Source organism: Enhydra lutris, unplaced genomic scaffold (genome assembly GCF_002288905.1).
Source record: "Enhydra lutris kenyoni isolate GAN:26980312 unplaced genomic scaffold, ASM228890v2 scaffoldscaffold27, whole genome shotgun sequence".
Classification (NCBI taxonomy): domain Eukaryota; kingdom Metazoa; phylum Chordata; class Mammalia; order Carnivora; family Mustelidae; genus Enhydra; species Enhydra lutris.
Genome location: NW_019154111.1, coordinates 20,805,319 through 20,823,381, shown reverse-complemented (window position 1 = coordinate 20,823,381; position 18,063 = coordinate 20,805,319). Strand labels below are relative to the sequence as shown.

The 18,063-nt window shown below is 33.8% G+C and overlaps 1 pseudogene; it reads right to left on the bottom strand.

Annotated features, from left to right (window-relative positions):
* LOC111151917 overlaps nucleotides 1-15,527 on the bottom strand; it is a 59,194-nt pseudogene extending 43,667 nt beyond the window's left edge.
* Between the last annotated feature and the right edge of the window lie 2,536 nt (nucleotides 15,528-18,063).

Sequence of the window (18,063 nt, the reverse complement as noted above, 5' to 3'; positions counted from 1 at the left end):
AATCTTAAGCAGACTCCATGGCCATCGGCCCTCTAGAAGTCTTACAGGGCTCAATCCCATTCTTAGCAGACCAAGATGCTAACTGGACTGAGCCATCCAGGTGCCCCCAATTTTTAGTAGTTTTGTAACATTGTATCTTTTTCTGTGTTCTCATGAGTATTTCAATTGGAAGTCAATAGCCCTTGCTAGAGGTCATTATTTCACATTGTAGTGAAATTTCATTTTTTCTGTATATTGCATCAAACCCATAGATAGTAGAAAACCATCTAAGATTTTGACAATAGATTGAATGTTGACCTTTCCTTGTAAAGGATGAAATTTTGGTTTCTCAGATATTTTGAAATATTTTGTGAAAACTGGGCAATGGAATGTCTGGTAACATCTGAAATTCTGATTTTTGCTTTGTATTTTTTATGATCACAAAATAAGCCAACTAAGCTTTCCATATTTTTTTCAAATTATTTGGTCACAATAGAGAAGATATTTTTGAAATACTGTTTAGTCAGACTTTTCAGGGGAGAAGTCCTCTATAGTTATGTGTCAGTGGTAAACCCACAGAAGCTGACAGATAATGATGTGAATATCCACAAGACTGTGTCTTATTTTGGTGATGTTTTCCCAGTGCAGCGCAACCACAGAACAGAATTCTATATGTTTGTGGATTAGAAGACTACATGTTATTAAACTCATTTTGAACAGTTGACATCAAGAAATCTCAAATGTTTTGACCTGTTTTAAGTAGGTCACAAAACTGTGTCTCACTCAACTTCTCCGTTCCTATTATTGTTTTTCCCTTTTACTCTTTTGAAAATAATTGACTTTCATGCAACCCTTTTATCTTTTTCAAAAGCTGAAAGAAGGACTTTATAAGCAGCAGACTAGGCAAAAATAATAATAATAATAATAATAATAATAAATTTTAAAAAACTTCAAAGGAAAACTGAAACACAGTTTGAAACTGTGTTGCAAAGCTGGGAGCTGCTGAAACACAGAAAATTTTTTCAGACTTATGGAGAGCTGCCTGGATGGAGCATGACTTCTCCAATAACTTCTTTGGAGAGTTATAAGCAGTGATGCATTCACTAAAACACAGCTGCATTCACTAAAACACAGCTTTGAGCCCTACCTTTAGTTCAGTGCTAAAGGCCGTTGACAACAACTGGGGGGGCTTTTGACTCATTCCTCTAAGGTTGTCCTATTTGTATGTATATACTCTTGTCCTGGGCCTCTTCCTCTTTCTAGAATCACAAAGGAAGAAGGAAAGGGAATAGATCAAGGTTTTTGATGGAAGAAACCATTCAGTGCTGTCCCCTTGTCTTTCCTCAACTCAGACTCAGTCCAAGTCACAACCAATATATATAGACATGAAATGTTATTGAAAAATATGCAGTAGTCATATAAGCAATTAGGAGACTAAATAGATTTCTCTCATATTCACAGGGCATGATCTTTTTAATCTATGGATAAGCAATGGACTACTGAACGCTTTAAACAACAACCCCTTTAATATGCCTCACTGTTTTGTGAGGTATAAATATGGACACAGCCTCAGGGAGATTATTGTGTTTCATGTAGTAGCAACACCCCCGTGTTAGTGTTTTGCTAATCTGTCTGGCACATTGGAAAAGAAAGACTGAAGGCAGAGCTCATCTTCTTCCACATACTTGTAGGGCCTCTCCAAATGGTCTCCCCAGCCAAGGAGGTGGATATTTGGACATCTTTCATGGTAACTCAGGTTCCAAGAGGTAAAGATTGAAGTTGTTACACACTTTAGAGCATGAGCACAGACCTTTATTGATCAGAGTAGTTCTGAGCAAGCCCAGATTCAAAGGAAATAAGAATATAGTCCAGCTCCCACTGAAAAGAGAATTAAATAATTTTTGGCATTCTTTTATACACCTCAGGACGTAATATGCATTCAGTGCTTAATACCAATTTATGGAATATTTAATGTCCTTCACTTCAGTTCCATCTGTGTATTCAGCTCAATTCAGCACTTGGCAGACAGGAATTCACATTTTAATACAGTATCTGTGTGCATGCAAGCAGTTCTCTCCCCCTGCCCCTTCTCTTTCTTCCTCTTTCTCTATGTCATCTGTGTTAACAGAGTGAATTTGAGGCAGCTAGCCTGAGCTTCAAAAGGTTTTAAAGTGTTACGTGGTAAGAGGTGAAGAAGATATTCTCTCTCTTGGAAGCAATATGGCACAAGTGCCATATACTCGGCAGTGGGTTAACCAAGTGTTACTTTAGAATTACACATGAGAAATAAATCACCAGTGGATGATGAACTGAGGCCCAACCTCTCCAAGCCCATCATCTGCTTTGTCCTTAACACACTGATGGGAGAGATAACAAAGCCAGAGCTAATGAAATTGAAAGTGATAGGCCATGATATGGGAGAAAAATAGCAAGGTTTTCTGATTTGTTTTCCTGACTATCATAGAATACAATTATGCAAAGGAAAGGAGGAGGAAGGGAGGTGGTCGAGGAAGGAGACCAGAAGGGGAAAGCTGAAAGCAGGTTTGGGGTGGGGAAGATGAAAAAACAAAGAAAATGAAAAAAGGGGCGGAGAAAGGAAGCACTCCTCCTAGTTACTTTCTTCATCCTAGACCCAAATAAATTGCATCCTACCAAATATCCATCAATACAAAATAAGCTTTATTGCCATCATGGCTACCCCCAGGTAAAATATTTTAAGCCGTCAGTAACTACTAGAAGGGAAGAGTTGTTTCTTTTGTTTCTTTGTCCTATGGCCTTTTCAGTATTTGACACAGTGCTAGGGAGGTACTATGTATGTATTAAAACCAGATTATATGAAAGGTAATATAATTGAATCTAAACATTTGACCAGGTTGGGATATAACGAATGAATCATGTGTATTGACTTTATTGCTACATTAAGTGTACCAATTTATATCACCTTTATAGATTTGATCTAAATAAAGTAAAATTATTAAAGTAATTAGGTATTTGGGAATGAACATACGGTCTTTTCACACTTTCTTAAGAAATGATAGCAGACTTGTTTGAGGATATGTCAAAGACAAGTGGGTAAGTATTAAAATATATCCAGTGAACATCACAATTATATTTAGAATTAGTTTTTTTTCCCCGTAATGCACAGTGTCATAATGCTTGTTCAACACCATGCTGCCATTGCCCTATAGCTTAACACTACCCATTTGTGTAGCAGAAATGTGTCTTACTGGGGCACCTGGGTTGCTCAGTGGGTTAAAGCCTCTGCCTTTGGCTCAGGTCATGATCCCAGGGTCCTGGGATGAAACCTGGCATCCGCATCGGGTTCTCTGCTCAGCAGGGAGCCTGCTTCCTCCTTTCTCTCTGCCTGCCTCTCTGCTTACTTGTGGTCCCTGTCTGTCAAATAAATAAATAAAATCTTAAAAAAAAAAATGTGTCTTACTTACAGGCATCTATTTGAGGAATCTAGAATGAGAATGCTATCGTAAGGAAGGCTATCCTCAGACTTTCAACTCATTAAAAGCAAATCTACACCAATCTATACTGGACATCCAAAGTCATCTTCAACTGAACACAAGGAACACCTTGTCAATATAGATTAAAAAACACATCATCTCTCATTTTATATTTCTCTATTATATTGAATGGTATGGCATATATATGTAGATAGCTTTTTAGAACATACACATCAAAATTTTAAGCAAATCTAAAAAATGTGGCTTGGCAAATACTATTATAGAGTTCTGTATTTAATAGAAATGATTCCTGGAAAGTAATTATCACGTTTACATGACCGTAATTTTGTAGTAGTTTTGTCAGTTTCTGGAATCAGTTATAATATATATGTAAATTTAAAAAATTCATTTGAAAGTATCACATTATAATGCTTTTACACCAACTTTATTAATTACCATAGAATTTAACTAAAGCCTCTGCTTTGTGTGTGTGAATGTGTATATATGTGTACACATGTGTATATGTGAGTATACATGTAGTATATATAGTAATTTCCTTGTAATGTCTGAAGCTTTATTAACGTTATAATATTGTGTGCCTTATCACTGTTTAAAATGGTTATTTAGGGGCACCTGGGTGGCTCAGTCAGTTAAGTGTCTGACTTTTTTGGTTTTGGCTCAGATCATCTCAGCATTGTGAGATCTAGCCCTAACTCAGGCTCGGTCCTGGACAAGGAGCCTGCTTAAGATTCTCTCTCTGCCTCTGTCCCTTCCTCCCCCACCCCTCCCATGCTCTCTCTCTCTCTCTGTTAAAAAAAAAAAAAAAATTTATATATATATATATATTTAAAGCAATCTGTATCATATTTTTCAAAGAAGAAACAACAGAGACTGTATTTATATAGTACTATTGTTTTATTAAAACTATTCCTGGAGGCAAGGATCTCTACTATTTATTTGGAGGCTTATGATTTTTTATTATTTTTTTTTCTGGTTCAGAGAAAAATAATCAAAATAAGACAGCAACTTCTTTAACTTATTATTCATGCATCTCATAAATTTAATCTTCTAAATTTCCTGGTATTTGTATACAAAAACACTTTATATAGGATATTTTAGGAACTATGTGTTTTGGGCATGCTTTCCACTATCAGCCACGAATTTCAATAGAAAATAACACTGTATTGAAAACTTCACTTAAATAGTTTCTATTGTAGAGCATTCTTAGGATATTTTTTTCCTCTTTAAACCCTGCAGCTAACTTACTTTCAAAATTTAAATAGATGTAGAAAAAAATGCATACAGAGATGGCTTGATAACAAATATAGAAATTAAAATGCTTATATAATGATTTCAAATATTTAAATTAATGCTTAAAATAAGTCCATGCACATATAGTTTGGGCAGATAATATAACACATACTATATGTCAGGGGCTACGCTGCAGGTTGGAAATTTAATGATTAATGCATGTGCTGGTAGACACAGTTAAGGAGATTTTCTGCAAGAAAAGGTATATCCAACTTGAATCAAAATGTATTTTATGGTAACATTAAATATTTCAAGTGTTATTCTTTAGCTCTAAAACATGGTGAGAATTTTTCCAGGTTAAATCAAGTTAAATCAAGAATGTAAATGAATTTGAAAGTTAAATTATTATTTCTTTCAAAGTCAGAAATGAGCTTATCATTTAATCAAACATATAATATATATAATATGTTACATGTATTATATATAAAATTATATATTTATATATTATATATAATATATACTTATATATATAATTATTACATATTATATAGATAATATGTTCATATCATATAATCTATAGATTGTTCAACATTATCCTAAATTCTTTCAAGAGGCAGTCTGTTTCACTCTTTTCAGGTAGCTATAGAGTAAAGTATTTGTTTAACATGAGCTCAAACCTGCTGGTTGTCATTTTCCTGTGCTTGGGGAGTGGGGAAAGAGGATATAGATAGTTTTACTATCGAAATCTTAACCATTCTATCTATACCACTCGATTATATGTTCATGTGCTTTTTTTTTTTTTTTAAATGTCTGTCTTCCCCACTGGAATACAGTTACCATAAGAATGACTGTTCTGTTTTGTTGACTAGTGTTTCCTAGCAGTTAGAACTTTTCCCCAATGAAACGTGTTCCATGAATATTGGATGAATAAACAGATACAATATAATAGTTTTAAAGTAGAGAGTGGCAGATGCCATCGATGAACCAGCACCTTTGCCTTGGGCCATCTGAGGTCACCTGTTGCTATAGACGGTTTCCAACTAGCTTCTTAAGCTCCTGCTTCATAACCAGAGGCCCTGCATCTGTTTCCCTTCTCTGCCTGCAAGCTTTTCTCCATCATTCAGGGAGCTTACTTCCCGCATCAGATGCAATTCTGTAGTGTGGTGCTGTCACCCTTGAGAGCAATGTTCCACTGCTCCACCTCCACCGGTGCATGATGGGAGTTAGCAGGAAAGTGCTAGAGTTTGCCTGCCCTCAGGTAAGGCAGCCCTGGAGTTTGTTCCAGTGCTCCTCAGAGGGCCCCACCCCCAGGCAGGACGGAGCTCTAGTTGTTCTTCAGATCAGCTTCTTTGTTAATGTGTTCATCCTTGACTTTTCTCAGCCCCACTTTCCCCACTGCTTTCCCTGTGCTTCTCAGGAGTCCACTTTGGAGAGCCCAGACTATGGACACTTAAAAGTCTTCAAGGATGGTATTTCTTCTGAGCATTGCTTATTATTTCATCAAGTTAAATTAATGAGCAAATGCATAAGAATTAGCTGTTTTTATTTTGTTACTTGTCTGAAGTAGGGGAAAAAAATTCAGGAATCATTAAAATTATGCATCAAAATAATTTGGTCAATGCTTATAAAGTACTAAAACAGATTTCAAATATGTTTTGTCCAGAAGTATATATTCATTCTTATGCTTTATGTCAGTGCCTAGCTCCCTGCTGCTCCTGAGTACCCTTCCAGGTTTAAACTGTAGAAAAGAACCCATCTTATGTAAGGTATAGATCATCTCATTTCTTGTTTAACAATTATCTTCCCTGGATTTTAAAAAATTACATTTCAAGATAAGTAGTTGAAATATAGAAGAATGAAATCTTTTGTATATTATCGATTAGAATTTTTAAACTTTATGTATAATCCTTCCAAATGTCATTTTATTTGTTTTCTAGCAAATGTTCAACAACATTCCATTTTTGAAACATCTCTTTTTGAAAGATTAAATTTTAAAAATGAAGCCAAAAAGAACTTTGCAATAATTAACTTTAAATGAGAAACATCAAAAGTGATATGTTTTTATACATTATTTACTTAGCAATAGTAATTTTTGATGTTTGGTATATTTATTTTGTGTGAGTTAGCAAAATCATATAAAATGAGATCCATCCTTTTTTTTTAATCAAAAACATATTACTAGCTAACCCATTAAGAAGAAAGTGAGAAAAAGAGACTGCTCTTGATGAGAGGGTTCTATCTTAGCATCTGTCTGCATATGTGCTATGTAAGAAGGTAGCATTAAAATTACTATGCCTTGTTGCTAAATCAAATGACCATAATGAGTTTCTTGGTGTTTATATAAGCCTCATAATTACAGTGTTTGAAAAAACAGACAAGTTTATTTCACTTTTATGTAATAGTTCTAAATTAATAGTCAGCATTTATAAGACAATTCTGTTCTGCCTGGACATTCAGAAACTTGGATATCTTCCACATCATGGTGCAGCCACAATCCCCCAAAGCATTTCCATTGTCTCGAAGCTGAATCATGATGGTCCCTAACTGGTCTCTCAATGGAAAAGACAAGTCCTCAAGATAGTAGACTAAACACGGAAGTGGAAAACATCACTTTTGCTCATAATCCATTGATAATTACTTGGAGAGACACACCTCACTGCAAGGGAAGAGGGAAATACACTCTTACCATTTTATCAGAAGGAAAGACACATTTTGGAGGACCACTCACTATTCCTGAAGCAAGTGGTTAAGGCTTAGTCACTGCTAGGTATAAAAACACTTCATGTAATTTTAGAATTCTTGAGATTGGCATAAATTTAAAAGGCAAGGTGTGTAATCTGCATTCCCATTGTGTTTGCCTAATAAATGTTGACCAGTCTTATGAACAAGGATTTTAGTTTCTAATGTATAAATTAAATCTAGCTTATGAGATGTTTTAATAAAATATTAATGTAAAGCAATTAGTAACTTGTCACATTCAAAGATGTTTAGTAGCAAAATGTCTCATGTAGGCATGTCTAACTACTTGAGTGTAGATTCATTTCAAAATAATTACAGAATCATTCTGATTCATAACACTGCTAGATTTTTGCCAAAGCTGAAGTACAGCAATTGCAATCATTGCACACATTCTTCCTTGGTGATAAAATTCATGGTGCTGAGCATGTAGGCAAGGACAGCTTCTTTTTTTTTTTTTTTTTTTTCAGTGAGCTTATGTGAACATTAATAACATAACAAACAAATAATCCTCAAACCCTCCTCTATTGCTACCCCTTAGCAGAAAATATCAGTAATGTTATCTTCCAACACAGCTTAACATACAGTTGGAGAAATTGATAAGCCAAATACACAACATTGTTAGAAACATTTGCACTTTAAATATTCATCATTATAATTATAATTATTTAATAATAATTGTCTCAGCCTTTTGTTTCAGAAACATCAAACTTCTTTGCATTGTTCTATTGTGTAGAGATTGAAAACTATATATTTAAAATTGATGATTTGATTTATATATAAGACTATAGCATTACTGTTTTTACAAAACAGAAAACCAGAAGTAGTCAACTTGATAATGGTGTCATCTAGCTTCATGAAATAATTTTTCTGTAGTATTTATTTTTGAAATAAAGTAGACCTAATAGTAAGGGCATAAAAAATACAAAGGTATTTATCCACTTTACCCAGTGTGTAGATTGTATTATTTATTCATAATACTTCCTCTTTTTCTCTCTCTTGCCATAGTTTAATGTGGTGGGAAAAAATCTACTTTCCCACTGACCTTTGCCTTAGCCAGGTAATTTTTTTTTTTTTTTTGGACCAGTAGAATGCAAATAAAAGAGAGTTTGCCATTACTGAGCAGAGGTATTTAGAGACATTGTGTGGTTCCATTCACCACTCTGAGAATACATCTGATTTTAAGATCTGCTCCTTCATTCTGGTTCCTAAATCGAGGAGACACATGGAGATATATTTCACCCAACTTGCATCCTACATCCAAGTCCAGCAAAGATAAACCCAGTAGAGCTCCGAAGAATCACAGTAAACTCTCAGATGCTGAAGTAAGACATAAATCAAGCCATTGTAAACATCAGACTTGCCAGTTGAATGTTGTGCGTAATTACAACAAAACCGGCTAAAGAGAGTGACAGCAGATGTAGAATGTTGCCATAACCAAACCTCAACAGTGTGGCATTGGCATTAGAGATACATGGTGGTCGGCCATGAGGCGGTTATTGTAGACAGAAAATATTCAACCCATGCACAATAGTGGAACAAAATTTGATAAAACTGTAACTGAAGTAACTTTGCGGTAGAAATGTTCCTAATGAATTCCTGAATGAGTGCACAGAAGTTCCTTGAGCTGAGGTGATTTATGCTAGTTCTGAGCAGAAACAATAAGAGGCATTGCATGTTTCTGTTTACTCCTCTTGCTATCTTCCTCTTTGATGAAACCCCACGTCCCAGGAGAGAGGTGCTCCTTCAAGTTGTGTCCTAGAATGAGAAGACATGTGGTGCAGACTTAATCCCAACACTTAGTCTGTGGCCAGTCACAGCTAAGTCTAGCAGAGATAATCTCAGCAAATCACAGTATATAGCTCAGTAGAGAAGCAGCCAGAAACGCAAAGATCTGGGAGTGATTAACAAATGTTTGTCGCTGTCACTCACTGGGTTTCAAGATTATTATACATATATGACATGGCAGATACAGATACTTAACATTTTCACGTTCACTGCCAGAAATATATTGTTTGTCATTAAAATATTTTGAAAAAAAAAATTTGTTCTTTTCTTTTCTACAATAATATTTTATAGTATTAATGAAATGGTTGTACTTATCCATCTAAATGTTTATCCTTTTATATCTTTGTATTCTATTGCTGCCCTATATTTTAGAATCTTCATATAGATAAGTAATCTTTTTTTTAAGTATTATTTCACCTGATGTATGTGTCTGGGATATCACTTTAGATTCTCGAAGGGAAAAATTGTCATTTCAATCAGCAGTTGAGCCAATTAAAAAAAAATTTCTGCTAAATTAGCTGGTATTTGAATTGCATATAATATTGTCATTAAAGGAACATATCAATCATTTACCTAGAGATAATGTTTTAGCAGGCAACATTTAAAAGAATTTAGACTAATGAATTACAAAATCTTTCACAAAAATCAGTCATTATCTATAAAAGATTCCTTCAATAACTTGTCTAATGTTCAGATTTTAGATTTGTAATTACCCGGTTTTAAAAGCTACTACAATCAGCTAGGTGCATCAGTAATTTTCTAAACAAATTAAATATTGTATACTAAATCAGACTTTCTATGATGAATAAAAAGGTAAATTCATTACAAAAATGAATGTATTTGTAACATGTAGCATTTTGATCTAAATTTCAGGCTTAAAAAAGTTGGTAATAGGAGAAGAGATTATAATAATAGTTTTGATGCAGACAAACTGAGTCTGAGAACCCAAGGGAGGGTCTCACAGGACCAGCCAAGAGGGTCCTTGGCTTCGTGCAGGATAGAAATCAAATGTGAGCCAGAGAAACTGAAAACAGAGGTTATTGCACTGTGTAAGTGACAGCTGTAGCAGACGGATGTCTGGAAGACTTGGAAAGGAAAGAAAAATGAGTCTCGTTGTTGCTTGGAGCTGGGGGTTTATATTAGAAAAGGGTCTCGGGTACATGTTCCCCCAGGAATCCAGGGTAGGGTCCAACAAAAGGCAAGTGTCAAGTGAGCAATAGTTGTTACTCCATAACTGATCAGAGGCAGGGGTATTGATGCCAGTGTCAGCCCAGGTTGGTTTGAAGTGAATATCCTGGAATGTGTTTGGGATCTGTTTGTTGGGTGTTATTAGGTGTTTAGGGTGTAGGACACAACTCAGAGAATGACTCACTATCTTCCCCCCCCCCTTGAGGTGGGAACATAGCTTCTTTGGCTTATTCAGAGGCAAAATATGAAACATGAGTAAATGGGGCCATGTTGAAAACAGCAGAGAAGGAGACTTTCTAAATGGGAGTCCCTTCAGCCTCCCTAACTTGCTTCAACTCTTTCTTGTAAAATGATCCCTGAATAACTTCTGTGTCCGTTTTGAGTAACCTGATGTTCGTGAAGGTGATTTCGTTCTTATGTCATTGCTATACTGAGTCAATTCAGTACCTCTTTTGCTTATAAAATAATTAGATTTAAATGCCAGTCTATCACTTATCAATTGTGCAAAGTAAAAAATAATTTATCTTTGTCTTTTTCCTCATTTAATGTGGACAGTAATCTTCTCATTTTGTTATTGTGAGTAAAATTTCTTAACACAGAACAGAGTATCTAGTATCTAATAAGTATATAACTGTTTATGCATTTCCACTTCCATGAGAAATCCCCTTCTCATCCCTGTGTAATCACCTGTATTGTTTCCAGAAGTCTTATTTATTCTTAAATAAAATTTTCTCTTCATTCTTAGCATTGCCTATGGGGAGTAGATAAAATATTCTGGTATTAACCTTATACAAAGGAAACCAATATGTATTTGTATACATACAGGTTATAACTCAACATTTGTATAGGTAGCTGTACAAATGTTATAACCTGTATGTATACAAATTATACATATATCTATATATATAGAGAGAGAGAGCATTATACACGGATACATATGTGTATGTGCCCCCATGCATTTCTCAGCATGTTCATATTAGTATAAAAGAGGGAAAGGGATATACTTTGTAATAGATAATATACCCTTTGTTGGAATACAAATGATAAAGAAGTAACAATAGGTATGGCCTTTGATTCATTTTTAAATGACCTTTCTTCTCAAATGTAAGTGAATCAAGTCAAATTCTTTAATTTGAAAAGAATCTTTTTTTAATTTGACAGTGATTAAAGCTCAAGTTTCTAACAAGAGGCCATTTATTGGACTGTAACAATAAAAATGAACACCAACGTTTATTAAGCCCTGAATCTCTTCTCTGGGAGGAACTGTCTTGTCCATTGTTTGTCATGAATGCTCTTTGGCCATAGCGGATATGAATGAGTATTTTGGGGCACTCCATCCCTGGTATTGCTCTCCCTTTAAAGCCTACTACTTATGGAAGACTAAGGATCTAAATGATTCCAAAAGCCAGTGGTGTTTTTAGTTCAACATCATGGTTTCTTTACTGGTAAGACCCATTCACAAATTTACTAGGCATTGCCTTCATCACTAACTACATACTATGTTTTCCCCATCATACATCTCAAACCTGCATTATGTTTGGCTGCTTTGCTCCCAGGTGCCCTGCCTCAATTCAGTTCTCAAATTTGAGCACTCTCTCACGCTCCCTCCCTCCCTCTTCTTTTTTTCTTTCTTACACACTGTTCAGTAGAGATATTTTACCAAAATTTTGGTTCTTCTACCCTATTGTTTAGAGTTAGAATCAGTGGCTTCAGCTCGAAAGACCTTTACCCCTTCATCTGTGACCGCCAACTGGACAGTTTGTTCATGTATTAACCTATCTCTTATGACATGGGCTTTAAATCCAGCCTGCAGAAGCCAAGGCAACCTAACAAGGTTTTGTATTCTAAGTGCTATTCTAGCTTCTTCCCCAGAGCAGCTGACCCACCAAATACATGGTGGGTTTTTGGTTTTTTTCCCTTCCTTATTGCAGATGATGATTAAGTAAATCTTTTGCTGTTACAAACATGGATTACTGTTTTTAAAATCTCCAGTATTAGTTTTCTCACTTTTTGCCATGCAGCTGTTAAGTCAATGCCACATATTTTTGGGTTTTGCTAAGGCAGAATGCTGCTTCAAAAAGTCACTTTCTGTGTTAGGATGCTAATTTTCTATATTGTTAGGAGCTATATTTAATAAAGAAAGAAAAACTGTCCACCCCAGAGACTTCATCCTAGTATTACAAAGAAGTCAAAAGGAATGTTCAAGAAACCAGTTATTTTATGGTAAATATGTAAAAAATGCAAAATATGAAAGGCAACTTGAGAAGGAATAGGAATAAAACACAGTAAAAGTAACATCCCATTTAAAAAAAGAAAGAAATTTTTAAAAAGTTAGCCCTTTGAAAATACCTGCATTGCACTTTTTAAAATTATGAATTGGGTATTATGCTTAAATAACTAAATCTCCCTCCAGATACCAAGAAGTCAGATAAAAAAAAAAAAAAAGCCTTCAAACAGAACAAATAAATTGTTTCATTACTATTAAGCCAACATCTTCAGACAGTCCTGATTTTTTAGATGAATAATAAGTAACAAAGAAATTTTTTAGAAGTGGCTAGTGGTACCATTCTCTGTGAATCAAATAATGATAGCTATAGGGTATATATTCATATAGTTGTATGTGTAACATAGGATTAATTAAAGGTACCTAGGGCATTATTCAAGGGTGGAGAGAGGCAACTTTGAGTGAGAACCTCCCTAAATATAAACAGAGTAGGGAAAAGGAAATTACTTTGTTAAAGGAATGAGCTTCAAGAAATTGATTTTTACTAATGATAACAAATAGAAATGTTCTCAGGAAAGCAAGTTCAAAAGGTAATGAGTCCAGGAAATGACATTGCCAACTTTCGGAAATAATTTCAGTGTATTTTCTAAATGTTTATATAGAATAAGAAAAAGAATAAAAACAGAACATCAAAACTCATAGCTACATAATAATGTGAAATTTAAATCTGCTAACATGGAAATAAGAAAAGAACAATCAAGACAAAGGTAGTTCGAAGATATCCTTCTCCTAGAATACAAAACAGAAGAACAAACATTAAGATATATTTTGTATTTAGGAAAAGATAAATAAAATAAAGCTTCAGTACTGTGTTTTAAAGTAAATGAAATAAATTTGATACTAATGATAGCAATTAAAGCATATAATCATTTTTATATTTTATTTACATTTTATTTATTTTTCCATTAGTAATAGTAATGTATGCAATATGGAAAATTGAGCTTCTATCTTAACACTGCCCCTAGCTTTATTTATTTACCAATAAAACACTTTTAAACATAATGTAATGGCAGTACTATTTTATATTGAACTTTGGTAAGCCCACATAGTTTCTCTTTTCTTTTTGAAAGTTATTTACTGTCCCCCCCACCACACACACAATGTGTTTCTAAGTCCAAAATTTTTTTTTTGGTATTTTATTGAGCCACAGAAAATTTATATATAATTTATTTATCAACCTACAAAAAATTAAGTCTTTAGGATGTTAAGTAGTTTATCAAAAAACATGGCATATTTTTAAAATTTTTTATGTTATTTGTATCCCAGGATACCATTTTTTGTCTTTTTCATTTTATGTTTTTGTTGTTGAGATAACTATAGATTTACATGAAATTGTAAAAAGTTTTTTTAAATGTTGATATTAATGTGATCTTTTTATAGTTAGTCTGTTGATGTGGTACATTACTTTGATTGATTTCTGATTGTTAAACTTGTCTTCCATAACTAGAATACATACTTGTAGAGTATAATACTTTAAGATATTATTGGATTTTATTTGCTAAGATTTTGTTGAGAGCTTCAACATCTGTATTAAAGAAAGATATTGATCTGTAGTTTTTTATAATACATTTATCTGCTCTGGTTATAAATTAGTCATCAAATTATTTAATAGATATAGGTCTATTCATGTCATTGATTTCTCCTTGTTTGAGTTTTGGTTTGTGCTTTTCAATTATTCTATTTCATCTACATTATTAAATTTGTGGGCATGGAGCTATCTGTATTATTCTATTATAATCCTTTTAAAGTCCCTGAGATCAGAAGTGATGACACTCTCTCATTTCTGATATTTGTGATTTATGTCTTCTTCATCCTGGTTAGACTGTGGGTTTTTCAATTTTATTAATCTTTTCAAAGAACTAGCTTTTGGCTTTGTTGATTTTCCTCATTATTTTCTTGTTTTCAATTTTATGCATTACTTCTGTAATTTTTATTATGTCTTCCCTTCTGTTTGCTTTAAATTTAAAGTCGTTCTTATGCTCTTATTTCCTGAGGGGATGTTTAGGTTATTGATTTTTGGATATTTTTTTCCATATATACATTAAGTATTATAAATTTCCCTCTAACCACTGCTTTTGCTGCATCACACAAATGTCTTTAGTTATCTTTATATTTTTATTATAGCCAAAATATTTTCTTATGAGAATTTTTCATTGAGTCATGTACTAAATTAGAAATGTGTTGTTTAATCTCCAAGTATTTTGGAATTTTTCCAACTGTCCTTATGTTACTGATTTCTAGTTTGAATCCAGTTCTGAGAAAATACTTTGTATGATTTCTGTTCTTTTAAATCCATCAAACTATGTTTTATAGTGTAGAATGTCGTCTGTCATGGTGAATGTTCCATACAAACTTGAGAACTATGTGTTCTTTGCTGTTGTTGGTTGGAGCTTTCCATAAATGTCATGTTCAGATAGCAGGAATTTCCTGTAAGGGTGAATTCCCTTATTCTCTGCTTTCCTTGAACCAACCAAGATCAATAACTGTAGGGCTGCTAGCCCTATCATCTCTTTCCTCACTCCTACCTCCTTGCCTCATTGAGAGACTGATTCCTTCAAAATTTCTTATCTATGTAATTCCTCAGTAACCATTATCTTTTTTTGCTTATCCTTAGACTCTTTTGAAATCAAATGGAATCATTCTAGATCATGCATTGATATATCTTTTGTTTCAAATAAGGTATGTTAGGCTTTTCAGACAAAGTATACTCCTGTCTTTGGGGTATGGCAGAGCATGTTGGTTTTACAGGATTGTCTGACATCCACAAGGATAAGTTGATCAATGTACTGTGTCAGATCTTCCAAAAAGTTTTGTCCGGTTGGGCCACTCACATGAAAATTGTTTGACATTACTCTAATAGGAATAGTTTTCTAAAAAGCATCCTAAAGTAAAAATATTTGAAGAAATTCTGTTAATAAATAACATAACTATGGGCTAAATGCATGAAAGTTCAATAAAATGTGTTAATAAACTACAGGGGGACAAAATCAGTAATTAGAAAAAAATTATTAGAAATTAAGCAAACACTTTATTATATGCTAATCATAAAAACCAATATTTTAAAGCACCATTTTATGTTTTGTATGAAACATTTGTTATAATGAATGTGATTTTTTAAAAAATGGAGACAGTGATGAGGTAACAAGGTTTAAAAGATCTCAGGATTCTTTCTCTTTTATTTTATTTGTTTATTTTAGAGAGAGAGCACACAGGTGCATGCCTGTGGAAGCTAGGGAGATGGGGAGAGGAAAAGAGAGAATCTTAAGCAGGCTCCATGCACAGCGTGGAGACTGACCCATTCACAGCATGGAGACTGATGTGGGACTTGATTTCAGGACCCTGAGATCATGGCCTGAGCAGAAATCAGAGTCAGCCACTTAACTCACTGTGCCACCCAGGCACCCCACAGTACTCTTTCTCTTAAGCAAAAGTGCTCAACAATTATTTCTAATATGCATACCCTCCTCTTATAAACCAGAACTGTGATAGAAAATGATAAATGTAATAGAAATTCAAGCAGTTGATAGGGAAAAAAAGAAAAAACAAATCTCTAACATTTATATAATCTCCTGGTACTGAAGTGTGTATTGTTTCAAATGACTGTTATTTACTTAATAATCTATAAAAAGTCATCTGACTTCTCCATAGATTTTTCTCATGCCAAAGCCCATTAGAGTCTTTCCAGTGAAATATTAAAACCTTAGATTATAAAACTTACAAATGAGCCATTACTGTCTATTAGGTCAGTGCAGGTGTAAGTATAGGCCATCTCTTGGTTAAAATGGCTTATAATATCTCAAAGATAAAAATATCAAGCCTGTACTGCAATGATTTACGATAAAAGATGCCATAAAAATAAAATGCATACATTTTCAAGAAAAGATCACTTGTGAGATGTTTGAAAAAAATTTAATCTCTAAATATTTTAAAAGCATTATATTTCAAAAAATATTTTGCAGCTGTAAATTTTTTAGAAAGATATATATTTAGAGATTACTCAGATGCTATTCTAATTTATTCTGTTATGTGGGAACAAAACTGGAGGAATTATCCTAATTTATATCTAAGGCTGGAAGAACAAGACCAGAGATGAGGATGGAAAAGTAGCAATGTTGGAAAGAGGAAAAAGCACAGTAGAGTTCAAAGATCTAGCCTGGGCTCTGCTGCTAACTAGCTCTGTTATCCTAGCAAGGCAATTCACTTTTTGTGCTTTCAATCTTACTATCTCTAAAACAAAGTATAATGTGGTATAATGTGTAAGCACAATCTCTTGGCTAAACTAATTTCTTAAGTATAAGTGCCTTATTTAAAAGAAATTGAATTATAAGTTCAAATGCAAATTTAACAAAATAAAAATATACACTTAAAATATCTAAAACTCCCAGTAGAGTGTTGAACTAAGAAACTTCTCTAAATAAATAGTATAGAAATAATATAGTATAGAAAGTATACAGTTCTAAGGAAATAAAAAAACATAAGCTTGTTGATCAAAATTGAGATTGACATTGAACATCAGAGGTAGAATAATCACATAATTCCCAATTGCTTTTGTTCAATCAATGTGATATTCATTGGCAATAATAACAAAAGGACCTAGGTAAAAATTAAGAAACTATTAATGTAAGTATGAATTGTAGTTAATAATCTATAGTGTTTCATTAATTGTGACAAATATATATTACTAATGTGTGAGACATTAGTAATAAAAGGAAACTGAGCTTGAGCATATGAAAATTTTAACACCTTTAAAATTTCTCTGTAAATCTAAATCTATTCTAAAATTCATTTTTTCTAGATGAAAGTTTTTCTTGTTAGCCTAGCTAGTTTATCAATTTTTTTTAAGAATTTATGTATTTATTAGTCAGAGAGAGAGAGAGAGAGAGAGCGCACACAAGCAGAAGGAGAAGCAGACTCCCTGCTGAGCAAGGATCCTGATAAGGGACTTGATTCTGGGACCTGGGGATCATGACCTGAGCTGAAGGCAGACGCTTAACTGACTGAGCCATGCAAGCATCCCTCTAGTGTATCAGTTTTTTTTTTTTTTAAGATTTTATTTATTTATTTGACAGAGAGAGATCACAAGTAGGCAGAGAGGCAGGCAGAGAGAGAGGGAAGCAGGCTCCTCGCAGAGCAGAGAGCCCGATGCAGGGCTCGATCCCAGGACCCTGAGATCATGACCTGAGCCGAAGGCAGAGGCTTTAACCCACTGAGCCACCCAGGTGCCCCTAGTGTATCAGTTTTATTTAAATTTTCAGACAACTAGCTTTTGGCTTTAATTTTTTTTCCTGTTATTTTAAATTTAGTTGATTTCTACTCTACTTGTTTTTATTATTTCTTTTCTTCTACTTGCATTAGGCTTAACCTATTCTTATTTCTCTGGTTTCC